Here is a 5,638-nt window from a genome sequence, read left to right on the forward strand (position 1 = left end):
GAACACGTCAGTCCCAAGCCGCAGCTTGAGCTAGTGAGTAGGCTTCAATGCCTGCCTTGTGCTGGTCCCTGGAGCAGATGTACCCCCGCGCTGGTGGGGTGGCCCAGGCGGGAGGCTTTGAATCACTCTCAGGATGTCACCGTGCTCCCTGTATCCGCCGCCAGCAGATTGATGTCTCCACGGTGCAGTGTTAATGCAGCGTGGAAAGCCCCATGCAGTATATGACCTGCTGTTGGGACAGATCTTTGGTGGCCTCTGTCAGGCCATACACAAGCAACATGTCCTGAGGCTGGGGCTGCTTGAGAGGCCGGGAGATGTGCTTGGCTGAAGAGTCAATAATCAGTTGACAAAGGGTATCGAGTCCCCTCTACGTGCAGGCAGGTGCTCTGGGTGCTGAGGACAGCATGTGTACAACAGACCCAGGCCTCTGTCCTCATGATGCGTGTTCTAGAAGTGTGCTCTCAAGGGAGGAAAAACGATGTGCAGGTTCTCAGGCCCAGAGGGAAGAGTTGAGGCCACATCTGGATGATTAAAATAGAACAGGAGTAATTTCCAAAGCCACTAACACCTGGTCAGCAATGTAGGACAGGGCCAAGCGTGAGGCACCTGTGTGTCTCTCTCCCACTCAGTGCCTGGGACAGGCATTACTAACCGATGACGGCACGCTTTCCCACTCCACTCCAGTTTCTCAGTGTTGCCTTCCAAGCAGCTACTACTGATCGATGCCCAGTGTTGCACAAGTGGAAACCTCCCAGGGACCACAAACTAGTGCCTGACTGCCGCCGCCCCTGCCACCACCACAAACCCATTGGGATCGCAGGGCTCCCTGGAAGAGACTGGGATGGACGGCTAGCAGGTTCCAGCTCTGTGGACCAGGCTTCCATGTCCAAGATTTCAGCACAGTCAGGAGGACTACGCAGGTGGTGGAAGCGAAGCAGGTGGGGGAGGATTTCTGCACAGATGGACTGTGAGGTCATAGCAACCGATCCCGGGGCAGAGGCCATCTGTTGGTCTGTCTGGCCTCTGCCCTAGTTTTATGCATCTTGGCTGATGTGAGCAGCTGGTGACTGGCCAGTTGTAGGCTGCCACCAGAGATTCCTGCTGGGCTCTACAGGTGGGGGTGATGCCAGGGCCCTGGCGGGCAGCACAGGCCTCCCAAGGATGCTGCCATCTCGGGCAGCATCCCAAGGACGTCTGCCCAGCCTGCGGGCTGACCCAGGCAGAAACGTAAGCCCGGCTGGGACAAGGGGTTCTTTGCTATGATATCAGTGTCACTTAGGTTACCCAGAGGCAGGTCCCCTTAATACCACGTGTCAGGCACAGAAGGCCCTCGAGTGTTAGAATCAACAAACGAATACAAACTTGAAGGATGTAGATTCACACTTGCCCTTGATGGAGGGGAGCAGAGTGTCCCAAATGGGTACTCTGCTCCTGGAGCATTGACTAGAAGGAGTTCTATGGAAAACACTGGATCAAAGTAAAAGTAGGTCTCTTTGCTTTGGGTCTCCTCAGAGCCTGAGATACACTGGGATAGTGATGATGAGGGCAGAAGCGCACAGCATTTCCTGAACTAACTCACTCGTGGAGAGCTCTGGGAGCTTTCTATCAGTGTCTGATGGGACAAGTGTTCCACAGAACCCTCATTTGGGAAACATCTCCCAAAGCTGCCCACATGGCCAGCACGGCTCTGTAGCGCCATCTGTCTGCTGCCTCCAGCATCACCGCCCATCCCTGCTCTTGCTAATTCTGTGCCTGCCCTGGAAATGCCCTTTCTCTTCCCAGCCCTCTTCCCATATTCTGTCCATCTGAAGTCCCAGCCGCTCCACAAGGTCCCCCATGGGCGTCCCAGCGGGACTTCACCACTTGCTGCTTTATCTCTCAAAGAGATCGCAGCTGACGCGTGTCATTTCTTTGTGTCCATGGTGTAGCCCAGGTCCAGCCGGCAGTGTTCCAGGAGGGCTTGGTTAATCAGTTCAGGCGGGGGGCAGGTGTGCAGACTGGGCACACCTTGTGGGCAGTGGTAAGGACTCGCCTTCCAGCCACCTTCTCTCCCCTTCACCCTCCTCCTGGTTCGTTGGGTGCGAAGCAGCCACATCCCACAGTGAGGAAGGAAATTTCTCCATCTCTGGAACTTCGCTCCCTTCCTCGGCTCCTTATTATGCAAGGAGCATGGACAAGAGGGAAAGGAACCAGCTGATCTATTTACATGTTCTCTTCCTCCCAAGTGAAACCAGGGGCATTTTCTTATTTAATTATTAATGCCCTAAATCAGATGGTGCCTGCTACGTTAACCTCTGTCACTCTGAATGGAGTCGGCCTAATAACCACTGCGGCAGCATTGATTTTCCCTCAGTCATCTTGTGAGCATATGTCTTTGGGATCCATCCTCTGAGAGAGATGAGAGAAAGAGAGAGAGAACTTGGGGAAGCCCCATTAACGTGCTTGGCAAGGGGTTACTCCCATGTGGGGGTGGCTCCCTTCTGGCTGCTCTTCACTCTGCCTCAGTGAAGTGTCTGAGATAAGTAGAAATACTTATTTTTTTAATGTTTATTTAATTCTCTAAGAGAGAGACAGACAGACAGACAGAGATAGAGAGACAGAGCAGTTGGGGAGGGGCAGAGAGAGAGGCGGACACAGAATCTGAAGCAGGCTCCAGGCTGTGAGCCATCAGCACAGAGGCCGATGGAGGGCTCGAACGCATGAACTGCGAGATCATGACCTGAGCTGAGGTTGGCCGCCCAGCCAACTGAGCCACCCAGGCGCCCCTAGAAATACTTCTTCTAAAATCAGTTCCCGATTTAGCCTAGGACTCGACCCCGCCTTTGAGGCATTTATGCAACCCATGGGAGAGATGAAGTGCACAGGGTGAAAAAGCTGTGTGTGCTGGATGGGATGTGGTAAGCGCCAGGCCACGTGGCCTAGACTCTAAGCTCTGTGAGTGTAGCGTGCCTGGCACCTAGTAGGTGCTCGAGCCCTGAAGTGGGGGGAGGGGAAGGGGCCTGAGCTGGACCTCGAGTTGATGGTACTTGCACATATAAAGTCGACAATGTCGGGGCGTTGAGGGCAAGGGGAGCATTGTGAACCAAGAGCGGGAGAGACCAGTGTGGCCCAGCGCGGGAAGCGTGGGTGGTAAGCTTGCATCTTTTAGATTGGCCTGGGTTCCAGGAAAAAGTGTGAGGGTGAGGCATCTGAGGGGAGCCTTCCATGCTCAGACTGGACGTCCTTCTTATCTGCTCCCTTCCCACATTTCCACAGAGGCAGACTTAGCCTCAGGATGGGGGAACCATGTGGCAGGGCTGCTCAAGGATTGGGCATGAATCCCTCCTGCTCTGCTGGACTTCACACCATGACCCAGACAGAGAAGAGAGGCTGCCGAGCTGCCTGGGTCCTTGCCTCCTCTTCCTGGGTGCTTATCTCAACACCCGTCCCCCCACCCCTTCCTCTGTGCCCCAGGATCCAGGAATCTCATTGCCACTGGGAGTCAGCGAAACTGTCCTGCCCAGCTCTGACTCAGAGAGGAGATTTTTGTGAACATTTTAAAAGATCTCCGAAAGTATAGCAACGATCTTGTTACCTCCATACTCCACCCCTCTCCTGTCACCGTGGATCAAAAGGGGCCAGAGGAACACTCTCCTCTAATCCAGGTGGCTTTATCCTTTGATGTTCTAAGCTTCATAAGTTTGAAGATGTGGTCGGGGGGGCCCACTCAGGCAATCGCTGGAGATTATAGGAGTGACCAAGTTAATGAGACAGGGGTGTAGAGAGAACCAGAATGAGGCATTTTCTGCCACTGGTGTTCTGACTCTGTGCCTTTTGGAGCACTGTGTTTCTTTCTTTGCTCTTTGATTTAGTTTATTTGATGGCCGATCAGCCCCCCACCCCCTGGAAGGTGATGTTCCTCCTACACTTGACTCTCGCTAAAACTTGATGCCTTGTCCAGGCAGACTCTTTCTGGGATCGGCTGTGGTTCCTCTTCTCAGAGGGGAACGTGCTAAAATGCCCTGTAGCCTTAATGCTGCGTGGGCTCTAGGCTGCCCAGCTCTCTGCGGAGAGGCCCCTTACTTCTCTGAGGATTTGGAGGAAGGTTAGTGGGGAGGAGGGAAGAGCGGCTGTGGCCCGCATACTCCTGGACTTTGCAAACTGAGTGGGAACACCAGAATTGCTTCTTCTCTCTTTCCTAACTTATTTTCAAAAGACGTTTAGCCAGATTGTTTTCAGATCTCAAACAGAAAAAATCTCATTAATCATTAATTTGGACCCCCACAGTTATACAGAATTTGTGACAATTTGTTTATCTTTGAAGGAGCTGCTAAGAAGGAGTTTAGTGAGGAAATTACTGGGGATGGGGAGGAGAGTATTTAACCTTTCACGAAGAAAGACGGGAGCTCTATTTAGCTTCCCTCTGGGTACAGATGGGGGTGTGTGCGACACCCATGTCACTCTTGTCTGTCCCTGAGGAGCGTAAGTACTTCCTCATCGGTGAGCTCAGGGCCAATGGACTGGATCCGCAACCATTTCAAGCCTGGGGACCCCTTTCCAATGTCAAAATATTTTCTATACCATCCCCGCCTCCAGTTATTAGGAACTGCATTTTTTAGTGTGTCAGACGGAGAAGAAAAGCTACTCTGAATTCAGTAAAGCTTTTAAGCAAATCACGATAGCATCTGTGTACACATGAAAAATAGGGCTATCTTTCTGAGTCACAGTGTTCATTCATTTTAGAGCTGATGTTTGAGCACATATGAATTCCAGCTCCCCTGGGTGAGTTTCCNCCCCCGCCCTGCCGCACCATGGGTGCCCTTGGACAGTTCTCTAAGGCTTTAGGGTCATGGCATCCTGGAGTGCCAGGGCAGGAAGGAGCCTGGGAGGTTGACATCTGTGTAGACCCACTTGACACCTGCCATAAACTGTCACTTCAGGGGCCTGGATTAAACTCTGTAAGCTGCTTCCTCAAAGCCACTGAGGCCTTTGTCCCTCAGTGGGGACATGATGTGTCCCCATGTGGGACACAATGATGTGTGCATCATTCTGGGAGTCAGAGACTGATACCCCATAGCAGAAAGAGAAGCAAGGTCCAGCCTTCTGGGTGGCCTGATTTTCCCAGCTCAGCTTCCCAGCTCTGGTCACACCAGATACCTTTCTTTTCTTTCCTTTTCACAGGAAGGAGTAGGGGGAGATGTGGATGTGCAAAGCATACCAGAGATGAGGGAAAAGGGACAGAGGGAGGACACTGCATTTAAAGCTCAAGGGTTCTTGGTTTGAGGATGGGCTCAGGGGCCTGAGGACACCCCGGTATTGCAGCCAAATATTGTGCATGTGGGCATTTTTCTGGGGAGATGTTCTTGAACTTTCCATAGATTCTCAAAGCAGTCCACGAGCCAAAAAACTTTCAGAAGCCCTGGCCTGGAATTTCAACTTTTCCCTGACTCAGGCTTCCCACTCCTCGGTTACTCAGAGCTGGCGAAGTATTGCTGTGTAGTCAAAGCCCGCAAGTGTGAAATATCAAATGCTCATTACATGATGTCGGTGTTGGGGGGGGTGGGCGCGGGGAACTTAGTCTGCTTAGCAACTCTATTTTGTCACTTCGTGTGAGAAGTCTCCGTGCTGAACAGATGCCCGGCAAAATGGTCTGATTAAT

The sequence above is a fragment of the Crocuta crocuta genome, unplaced genomic scaffold (assembly GCF_008692635.1).
Source record: "Crocuta crocuta isolate KB4526 unplaced genomic scaffold, BGI_CrCroc_1.0 scaffold130, whole genome shotgun sequence".
Lineage (NCBI taxonomy): Eukaryota > Metazoa > Chordata > Mammalia > Carnivora > Hyaenidae > Crocuta > Crocuta crocuta.